At 41.4% G+C, this 11,685-nt stretch overlaps 1 pseudogene; it reads left to right on the top strand.

Annotated features, from left to right (window-relative positions):
* The first annotated feature begins 79 nt into the window (after positions 1-79).
* The window catches only part of LOC129734152 (ankyrin repeat domain-containing protein 26-like), a 59,189-nt pseudogene continuing 47,583 nt past the window's right edge, over positions 80-11,685 (top strand).

Raw genomic sequence — 11,685 nt, 5'->3', positions numbered from 1 at the left:
TGGAATATGTTATGCTTGTCAACTGTGCATTAAATGAGAGGTGGCTGGAAGGATTCTTTACACAGCTCTGTGTAGAAGCATGCATGTTGTAATCAGCGTGGAATAGGCATATGTTAGCTCAGCTTTGAAGGTGCTCTTATTTTCCAGCATTGGGAAGCTGGGGCAATTGTAACAGAGTGCTGGCAGTTCTTCCTTTTTTGCGTGTTGTTCCCAGGCTGTACAGTGCCAGCAAGAAGAATGTGTAGCTATTCTGCTAGAGCACGGTGCCAACCCCCATCTGGCGGATGCTGACGGCAACACTGCCCTTCACCTTGCTGTCCGATCTCCTAATACAACCGTAGCGGGGCTGTTACTTGAGCATAATGCCAATATTGATGCTCGGAATAAGGTAAATTTTTGTATTTGTTGAAGAAGTTCTTTCAAAAAGTTGTACTAGTATTTCTCTTGTAGGGTTTTTTTTCTTTTATTTTTAAATGTATTTATCTGTCCTTTCAGGAGGGAAACACTCCGCTTATTCTTGCTATCTCTGAACGTCATGAAGATATAGCAGAGTTTCTTCTGCAGAGAGGAGCTGATGTGCATGCTCGAGATCACTGTGAAAGGTGAGTGGTTTGTCAAAACGCTGCATGGGTCTCTTTAGTATTCTTTAGGTTGGATTAATCAGAGGCATGAGAGTGAGCTCTGAAAAAACCCGGGGAGCCACATAGCAGCTATTTCTGTGTGACTTGTGAAAGCACATCTGTGCTTGGCTGTTGTCATACCTCAGTGGGTGCTTTCCTCGTTGAGGGTTACAAGAAGGCATTGTCTGTGGTGGCCCTTCTGGCAGGAAACATGCTGTTAGCTCAGCAGCACTGCCTCAATTTGAAAAAACATCTCCTGCATAGTGGCGTAGTTTGTACGTGAGTGTTGTCTATGTGGAAGCTTTGTCTGAAGATTGAACGTTTGCTTGTTTTGACTCCCTCTTGCATTTTATGGTTGCTCTTAATATTTAATGAAAACTGCTTTTTCTTTTGCTCATTCAGTAATGAGGAAAGTAGTTTTTGAGAGCAAACAGGAATAAAAATAATTACAGTGTCTGTGTCAAATGATCTACTTAATAACATATTTTTGGTGTTTCAGAACCCCACTTATGACTGCAGCATCTGGTGGACAGCTTAATTTAATAAAAGTTCTTCTTCGATATGGTGCTGATCTTTTCCATAAAGACAGTAACGGATGGACAGCTGAGGATTATGCTGTTACTCATGGATATTCTAGGTAAATTTTTGACTTTATTGTTAGAATAGGTTGTCAGTTGTCAGTGTGGCTTTTGAATGTTTTTGGTAATAGCAGCAAGGTTTAATGGTGTGTTGAAAGCTTCAGGACAGACAGTGCTCGGTGACGTCTTCTGATACGTATTGTTCCCTGTGTCTACTATTAATCTGGATGTTGAAGAAAATTTCCGCCCCGAATTGTCTGTTAGATTTCAAGTTTTGATGCTAAACTTGCACCTGCCCAATACAAACTCTAAAACATGTCTGCATCCTACAGTTACCCAGAGGTAGAATGTGGCAAACTGAAATGCATGTCAGTCCTCTCCTCAGACCAGCACCATTGTCCTTACTGACTTCCACTACAATGAGCAGGAACTACCAGCCTTTTCTTTCAGAGATCTAACATATCCCTTTTGTTAAAATCTTAAGCAGTTTCACCCCTCTTATGGATAGCTTTGTACCTGTGCGTATCCCTTCTCTAAGGTGGTTATGTGTGCTTAACAGCTAGGCTGAAAATACTGTGCCGAGCTGGAGCTAATAGCTTCATAGGTGTGGATATGCACCTCTAGAGTGAACGTGACTGTAGTGAATATTGAAGTAGGTAGTAGCCGTGCAGTAAGTTCTGTGTGTATTACTCTCAGTGAATGCATACAAGTATATGAATTCCTACGGCTATGAATACGTGTAGGGTGGATAAGTGGCTGTTAACTGTTCTATTAAACTGTATAAGCAAGTATGTGGTTGTTTTTACCGAATACGTTTCTTCTCTTTCCCTATATAGTCTTTGTACACAACTGGTGGCATACGCATTCCGGGGAGACAGAGACGAAGGTGGTGCACAAGGCGACACAGTACCTGGCATTCCTCACCGGGCCGGAGCTGCTGGCTTGACGTTGGGTGCACCTGCTGTGGACAGAGGAGGTAGGATCTTTAATCACGCAGGAGCTCACGAGGAAAATCACTGTGGCCTTTTCTTTAGGGGGTTTGTGTTGTCAGCGCTCGCTGTGTTCGCCGTTGACTTTAGGGGAGGCATCAGGTGGGGTAGCGCAAGAAGCTTTGTGAATATGCTGACTTGTTGCTGGTTGGAGGTGCTTCTTGTCAGGGGTGAAGGCAGCTGCGGTTTGTGTGCTACGGGCCCACGTACGGGGTTGTTGCGTTCTGCCTGCCAGATTGCCCATCTGTCTAGGTTTTCATACCGAGAGAGAAGGGGGACAGGGAAGGAACTAGGTGAGTGGTTTTGGGTTTGGGGTGTGTACTTGTACCTGTAGATGGCCATTCAGATTGTGAAAACAAATTGCAAAAGGTTCATCCTGAGTAGCTGTTCATCTTCCTGTGGTTGGGAAGCAACAGATGAGTTAGCAGGACTGTACATGTCTTGTTGATTTCCACTGAGTTTGTGCAGTGGTGTTTTAATATTAATAGTTTCACCTGCACTAAGCTGCTTTTAGTGAGTTGTCTTATTTCTCAGCATCAGTTACGGTTGTTTCTGTGTAGGTGCTGTAGAGACATACTTAGGAAAAATCGTCTTGGAAAAGTCACTTGGTTAGAAACAATAATGCAACTTCTGTGTGTACTGTATCTTCATGGACATAGTTTGATTCCAGTAAAAATAAATAACACTTCTACTTCCAGTAATTTTATGAAATAAACGTTAAAAAGTCCATATTAACTTGTGATCCAGAAAAAAAATTGAATTGCCTTGTTATCAAAAAATTAGCTCCTTCAGTGAGTTCATTTTAAATTAAAAAAACCAACCAAACAACTCCTTAATTTTTAAGATCCAGTCTATGCTTATGAGCTCATATAGCCCTAGAGGAATCTTAGAAAACTAATCTTTTAATATAGATCGAACTTCTTGTACTTTACATCTCAGGCCCTACAGTGGGAAGTTCTATCCTTTCTGGTTTTTTTAAGGGTGTTACATGAGAACTTTGTGGCAAATGGGCAGCAGACAGTGTTCAAACACAGTTTATTACTCCTTTTTTAAATATGTCGTGAAATATGAGCAAAACATGGGCTATTTTTCCGAGTTCACTTTTCCCAGATAGGGGAATTTAATTTAGAGCCAAACTTTGTTCCTTTGACTTAGGACTAGTTATTTTGATCTAGTCAGCGATGTGTAAAGTTTCTTGATAGACTGAAGGAAGATGCGGAGGTTTTTATATTTTATTTTATTTTTGGAAAGGGCTTGGTACAGGTAGTTTAATCAACAAAATGTTGCTTTTACCCAAACAGCACTCTGTGGCTGCCTCCTGTGCACATAGATAATTGCTGTGGTACCACATTGTGATGACTGACAGGCCCGGGTTATTTTAAAATATGTGGCTTGAAGAATAATACTGTTGTGTGATTCCAAAATTGATATGCCCTCAGGGAAATAGGGGTTCTTGAACCAAGTGATTTGCTCGGTTCCTTGAAGACTACTAGCATAAGTCCACAATGTTATGGGAAAACCTCACTTGAAGAGGCATAGGAAGTGTGAAGAGCATATTTATGTGGGTTAAGGACTTGGGAAGAGAAAGTGTGCTGTGTTCTCAAACTGTTCATAGTAGGGCTTGTTTTTCTTGAGTAGTACGAATCTTTTTCTCCTTGTGCTCAGTCTCCTGGAAAATGACCCCGGCCTGTTGAGTGAGAGGGTTTAGTAGCATGCAGGGAACACTTGGTGGCATTGATTCTGCGGTCTCTTGCTTGCACCCACAAAGCACAGGTCCTGCATCCTGAGTCCCTTTGACAGGCTGCAGTAAAAGCTTTGAAGCCCCTGTTAGAGGAGAAGCTAGACTGATCTTGAGACAACGGAGGAATACCCACTTTGAATTCTTTGTTTTAATCTTGCTCTTCATTCCTATTTTTCTGGGATCTTCAATGTAGTCCTTCCTCCTTTTGCTACTTTTGCACTTGTTGAACATTGTTCAAAATACTCGCCTCTAGTGAGCAAGTCGGTATATTTAAGAAGTTGGCTCATGCTTATTTGAGTGTATACTTTTTGTCAGAACACGAACCTTTTTGTTGATTACAGACAGACTTGCAAAAACCTCCAAATGAATGGCTTCCACCTCTAGCATATCGAATGACAGACTTTTCAGATTTGAAGTTGAAATTTCTTTGGCAAAAAGTAATTATGCATTTTTTCTAAAAGCGAGGGTTCAGATTTCTAGTATGTCTTCAGTGGCAGCTTTTTTTAGCTGCTGCACTGCGTATTGGTGTATTGTTCCTACAGAAACCATTGGTTTTTCGTCATAGAGCTCTTGGAAAAGAAACGAGTGCTTCAGTGTGCTTTATATCTGCTGTATCACCTTTTAAGAAAATTGAGAAATAGAGAAGGAATGAGAAACAATCTTGAGGTCCTTTTTTTCACTTACATGTGTGTTTTTGATAGGAGTCCTCTTGCCACGTCCATTCCATGTATTTGTGGTAACATCAATATAAGCAGGACTCCCTGTTGCTCTGAGGCAAATGTTATGGCCTTGTCACACAGACGTTTGGTGTTGGGTAGCTGCAATAACAGAACCACACCATTCTTACTAAGTAGGATGGGTAGAGCAGGCAGATGGTGATTTGTATTCTAAAGCTTCTGTTCCACAGCACATAGACACGCGTACACACACAAGCACACATGCATGACACTCACAGCAGTCAGTGCACCCGTTCTGGTCCAGTTGTGGCCTGCCCTATAGCCCTGGGGGAACAGGGTATTCACTCTGACTGCTTGTCATGCCTGCGTTCTGGCTGGTGGCGTAGCTTCTCTCTGTGAACAGTTCAGCATGGTCAAATCAATATATGCAGGGCTTTTACCTCAAACTGAGGTAGGAGGGGGCTGTGTCTGCATCAGGCGCCATCTGACACAACCGGCTAGCATATCTCCAAAGTTTGTTGGCACCTACAGATTTTTGGGATGCTTAGACGGAGGGATTTTAAGTGTGCTGTATGTATAAAACGCTCTACAAATACGAAGGAATTGCATTGGTAGTCAGTGCTGGGCAAGGACTAGTCAAGCTGAGAGAAATGCAAAGTTGGCAGGACAGTAAACTGCCAAGAATCTGTTTCGGTGTTTCAAAATATTGGAATATAGGTATTCTACAATGGAGCAAGTAAATGAAGTTACACTGTTTGACACTGTCCCTTAAGAGTAGAGTTCTGTAGGTTGTGATAGGTTTGGCTTCTACTTCTTGTAACTGTAGAGTAGGCTGATGGTCACAGTACATTCTCCCATTGCTACAGCTTTGTTAATGTACTGGTTAGGTTTTCTGAATTTCTGGGAATTCACATTTATTCTGGTGTCCTTGTTTGGTCTGTCCTTGACATGGCTTTCCCTAAATGGATATAGGAATGCCACAATCTCCTAGCCAGACATCAAGAACGGGAAAACCAAAGAAAGGTATTCTATACAGTAGCATTTCAACTGTGAAACATGTTGCGTGATGTACAAATACTAACACACCTGTGATGTTTATTATCTTGGAGGTCTCTATTCTGATGGTTTTGGTTTTATAAATTAGGTTTGAGAGCAGGCTTGGGGTGCTTTTTGTTGGCATGTTTTGCACAGGTCCTTTATTACTGAATTGAGTGATTGCTTTGTGTCATTAGTGATAGTAAATAATATTATTTAAAAAAAAAAGCTCTTCTGTTACTCCAAAATGAAAATGGACTTCAATTAAAGTAGAAACAAGTGATCCCTAGATACTACTTTTCTAGATCCCACTTCTACGGTAGGGCATCAAGATCTGTCTGAAAACTATCTCATAAACTTTCTCTCTTGCTTTTTAAAGGAGAATGGGAACTGGTTTTGATCATTGCTTGAAGTTACTATACATGGAAAGCAAAAGTTCAGATAACTTACTCAACATGATATGCCCTTTGTTTTCTTTTCCTTTTAATGATTTTGTCTAAGACCTCGGTTTGGCTCTCATCATACAACTTTATAGAAGGCTACCAATCTCCTATTTATAAGCAACTTCATTTTGTGATGATAGTTAACGAGAACTAATTATCGAGGACTTGAGGAGTGCTGAAATAGATACGATGTGGAGGCTCTATTTGTTTTTTTCCTTTCTGTCCTGGGAATTGAAGAGGCCTTTTATTTCATCTTAGGTGTTGATAATTGAGAGGTTTTCGCACTCTTCAGGCTGGATTCCTAGAGTTCAGGTTTCTTTAGTGCATCAGTGGTGTGCTAGAGTGCGCTATGGTTGAGTTTGCAACATGTGCATCTGGGCCACGCTGCCGTTCAGAGGGATCTTGACAAGCTGGGTAAATGGGCTGTCAGGCCTGTCTTAACAGAATTCAGCAAGGGCAGATGCCAAGTCCTGCACATGGAAAGGAACAACCATTTGCTACAGCACGTGCTGGAGCTGCCTGGCTGGAGAGCTGCTTTGCTGGGAATAGCCAGAGGGTCTTGGCAGAAAGTGAGCTGAGAATGAGCCAGCAGGGTGCCCTGCCGGCTGAGAGGGTTAACGGTGTCCTGGGCGGTATGAAGAGCAGCGTAGCCAGGAGACTGAGGGAGGGGATTGTACGCTGCTACCTGGCAGTCCCTGGCTTGTGTCCAGCTCCCTGGGTATAATTTTGAGCCCCCAGTGCAAGAGAGAGTGGTCTTTCATCCGTGAGCGAGTTCGGTGGAGGGCCATCAAACTTTGCCAGGAGCAGGACTACTTGCCTTTTGGGGAGAGACTGGGGGAACTGGGCTTGTTCAGTGTAGAGAGGAGATGACTTTGAAGGGGACCCAGCAGCAGCTTGCAGCACGTGTGAGGAGAAGCCGGAGACAGGTGCCTCCCAGTGGTGCGTGACAGGAAGCAAAGGTACAAGAGGCATAAATGGAAACAAGAGAATTTCTAATGGAATGTGGGCAGCTTCACCATGGTGAGAACAGTAAAACAGAGAGGTTGTGCAGTCTCCCTCCTTGAATGGTTCAAGATCAGACTGGAAAATTCCTGTGAGCCTAGTCTGACCTCAGAGCTGAGTCCGCTTTGAGGAGGCGGTTGGCTGAGAGACTTGCCGAGGTCCCTTGTGACCTGATTTATCCTGTGGTCCTGTGTGCCAGTTGCTTTCTTAATTGATGAAAGCTTGGAGCGTAGTATAGATTGCCCTGGTTACGCCTGTCTTGCCTGTTGACTATCCTTTTTGGTGCAGCATAGAGACCTGCTGGGGATTTTTCTACCTGAGGATAGGCATTAGATCTTGGTTATGCTTTTTGATGTTTTTTACCTTTTCAGGATAACCTGTAAGTGGGTAGAGCACCAGCTAGTAGAGTATATAAACCAGTAAAATCTCTGTCAACAGGGTGTGCTTGTGTGTGCAGTATGAGTACTTCAGCAGTTCATTTATTTACTGTCTTGCTAAAGCACCAGTATTTTGTTAACTGTTTATTAACGTAGCCTATTCATGCTATGCTGGGCTTTTTTTAGTTTAGAGGTAGTTCTTAAACTTTTAGGTATAAAAGTTCAAAGGAGATATAACTCTAGTCTTTTTTGTTTTGTCAATTCAGTGTGACTTGAAAAAGCAGTTGTTTGGAAAAGCATTCATTCATTCATGCTGTCTTATGTAAAGTTGACTCCCCAAAGTTTCATTCTGCTATGACATGTAGAGTTGTCCAGGTTAAATGTTTGTATGTGCTGGTTGGTTTTTAGCATGCCAAATCTAATTTCAACATGTCAATTAATGTTTGAACAGCAACAGACGACTTGTCGCAAGGAGACTCAATCGGGTAAGACTTTAAACATACCCAGCACATACCTGAGGAATGATTGGAGAGACGCAGTACTCATTTTGCTTTACTTTTTAAGAAGCTTGGAGAAAGAGGGGAGCGATGTCAGTTGGCGTGCTTCTGAGGAAGAGCTCGATTTTTCTCCCAAGGTATGGTGTATTTACAGTAAATGTCCTGTAAAAATAAGTGATCTGAAGGCAAGTTTTCTGGGGGATTGAAAGAAACTACAGTTCTAGCCAATATTGTTTTCTCCTTAGAAGCAGTCTCTGACCTGCCAGCCTTTTTTCTGCTGTGAGTTTTTCCTAAAAGACCTGTAGCTGTGGCAGAGCATGCAGCAGATTTGTGGTTTGAGGCAAAAGAGCCATAGGTGACGAGATAAACCCCCACAGTTTTGTTTGTTCTTGGTCATTTGAGTCAGATTTTTAAGTTTATAAGTTACTAATATAACCTGCTCTGTTCTTCCTCAAACACTGTTAATGTTTCCTGTAGATTTCGTGATAGAATCCTAACTGATAAAGGGCACTTTTTAATGAAGATGTACTGAAATTCTTCATCACCTAGTTCTCCTCTCCTCCTCCTCAGGTTACTCAAGAGTGCTCAGCGGATGAGTTACTCAAACGGGTCATCTTTTTTTCTTCTATTGAGATGGCATTCTGTGCTTGCATGTAATCTCACACTGCATGTTTTCCCTCTTTTTTTTTTTTTTTTTTTTTTGAATATGCTTAGGCAGTATTCTTTTTGTCAGCTACAAGCTCTCAGGCCTATTTTTTTTTTTTGCTAGTGTTCTGAAGAATTATTAACTTCTGCAGTGATGTCTGGAGCATCAGTTCTGTTGCTCTGGGATTCTGCAGCGATGGGGAACCGGTGTTCTAATTCAACCTACTCTGCAATACTGGAGATGCAAGCATGTTTGGTTTTAACATGATTTCATTTTCTTGCACTGATTTAAATATAAATCATGCATTTTTTGGGCATGTTTTTGAAATTTCAGGATATTCTGGTGAGTGTACTTGCAGGGACTAATTAACGCAGTAAGTCTAGGGTTCTTAACAGTTACTTCCCTTGTGCACACTTGCAAGTAAGCATCCAGAAGCTGCGATCTTAAATATAACTGAATTTTACTGAAGTACTACAAATATTAAACCCGGATTTTTTAGAACTGCTATGCATGTAACCATAGTTTTGGGCACAATTTTCAGAAGGGTGCCTGCACGGTATTTTGGGGGGTGAAATACTCACTGAATTGCATACGTGAGGAGTGTTTTTGTACTTAGAAGTACAGGATGGAGCCAGCACCTGACCATTATCAAAAGGACAGCCTGATGACATTTAGTGTTCAAGATTTGATGTGAACAAAAGATTTGTTGTTGTCGTTAGTGGTTTTTTTTAAAAAAATAATTGTTTTTTGGCTTCTTTATTTACAGAAGCTGCAGAAGCCAAACTTGACATTCTTAATGAATGTTTCCCAGCAGTTCAGGAAAAACAGTAAGCTATTTGGAAAAGATTGCATAGTATGCTAATATATAAAAGTAGATTTGCTAAGTAGTTTTTTAAACATTTCTTTTCCTATGGTAAATGAGAAAAGTAGCGTTTTGAAAACACAGCACTTAGTCAGTTCAGAAAACATAAGTCATGTTGTTAAAATGAAGCTATTAATCCCCTCCTAAGCCTTTGTCCCTGGCCAAGTCCTTCCTCCATCCTGCCCATCCTTGACTTGGTTCCTTTTCCAGACATTCCCAGATTACTCCATTAATCTGGTAACATGCCTGTTGCCATTTCCATAACTCCTTTTGTTGTTTTGACATAACTGCCATGTCTCCAAAGACGGTGAATAATGAAGTATCTTGCAAGTCGGTACCAAAGCAAACTGTCTTTCAAAATCTAAATAATTTGCAAGATAAACAAGAAAGTTGGAACAAGAAAAGCATGATTCGGGTGAAGTTTCACAGAAATGATGACTCTGAGATGACAAACTGGAAAAAAGAGACACCTCAGCTTCTCTCAGATAGTTGTGGTCTTAAGGAGAAAAAGTCAAGCTTCAGTAATGGCTTTGAAAGTGATAATAGTTCTTTGTCAGCAGGAAAAAAACCAATGCTTGAAAGTCAAAGACCAAACTCTGTCTTTCTTGAACATGTGGATGATGAAGATACAGAAGAAGAGCAATGTGAAGTAGATAATAAAGTGTGTGAAGCGCTGAAACAAGGAAGTGAACACTTGTGCTTGAATAGGCATGAAGAAAACGTAAGAGCAGCATTTCACTCGAGCACCAAAGTAAGTTATATAAGGATGATTCAATCACAAAGGTATTTTCTAAGGGTAATAAAGGTAAGAACCAAAAGGTAAACTGGATTTCTGTTAATACTTCACGTATATCCATCTTTTGATCTTCCTTTTTTTATATTAGAAAATGCCTTTACTCCTAGCCAAAGCAGTTTCTTAGGTATAAGAACAGCGTTGGGCAGTATTTTCAATATTTTTTTAATTGGTTGCAGTGGTTTTGCAGGAAAACAAATAGGCAGTATAATTTTTCTGAAATAAATTCAGTTTTTCTCAGCTGTATGTACAGTTTTTTATCTGTCAAGATTTATTGCCATTTAGTAAAATACCTGGTGTGATGGCTGAAAGTGAGGAACCAACAAGTTTGAGTCAGATTGAGAGCAGGAAGTTAGTGATTTTCCTGGAGCAAAGTAGAGGAAAAGGAGCGTGTTCCAAAACAATGTAACTGAAATGAAAGCTAGAGTTAGGCTGACAGGAAGAATTGCTTCTCAGGAGCTTTGCAGAGCCAGGGCTAATGACTTAGGGCTAATGTCATTGCTGTCTCCTCAGAGATTCCCATGGAAAAACTGAAGGTGTTGTAAAACAAAGCTCGACAAAGTTTCCCTGTTGTCTTACACAGGAAAAGCATTTTTAAAGTTGTCGATGGGTGGCTAAGAAGGTGCTTGTTTCTGCTATTTCCAGCTGTTTGGTCAATCTCTTCTAGGAAAAATCACCTGAACGGGAAGAAGAGGAGAAGGAGCAGGAAAAGGAAAACACTGGTGAAGAGCTACGAACTGCAGTTGTTGAGGGTGTGAAAAATTCTATTTGTAATGATAGCCATCAAGTCCACAGTGCTTCCAAAGACGACACTGGTGAGAGAAGTGAGTTAGTAAATACTGATCCCAGTTCTTCCTCTATAAATATTAATGCACAGTAAATGAACTGAAATGGTGCTTGACTTCTGAAACAGTAAGTTTTTCCCTTGCCTGTGAACCCTAGTGGGCATTGGCAAGGAGGAAAGTAGCTTTTGTTCCTTTTCGTTCGTTCCTGAAGAACAAATTGTGGCCTTGGATTCCAAACGATGCTAAATGGAGCAGGTGTCATTCTTGGTTTTGTTGCTGTGTTCTCCCTGAAGCGATCAGAACAAAACGCACGGTTGAAAAAGAGGAGGATTAGAGAGTCTTGGTGTGACAGTAGTATTCCCCTTTCTGGCCCGTGCTGTCAGACTGAAAAGTTGTGATTGCTCTTGGCTGAAGCCTGGGAAAGATTTGAGTCAATCTGAGAGAAAGCTGTTCTGTTCCAGTGCCTCACCTTGTCCAGTTTTAAAACGTAGAAAGTCTCTCCAGTGCCACGCTTGTGTGTGCTCGAAAGCATTGCCCCGTCAGTCAGGGCTGAGCACTCCGGTACTCACCTCGGGTCTTGGAGCAGGAGGAGAAGGCACACTTTGCATTGTCTGTCTGCAGAGAGTAGAGTGGTGTGGTA

The sequence above is a fragment of the Falco cherrug genome, chromosome W (assembly GCF_023634085.1).
Source record: "Falco cherrug isolate bFalChe1 chromosome W, bFalChe1.pri, whole genome shotgun sequence".
In the NCBI taxonomy this organism is placed as follows: Eukaryota; Metazoa; Chordata; class Aves; order Falconiformes; family Falconidae; genus Falco; species Falco cherrug.
This window is presented reverse-complemented; position numbering and strand designations above follow the sequence as displayed.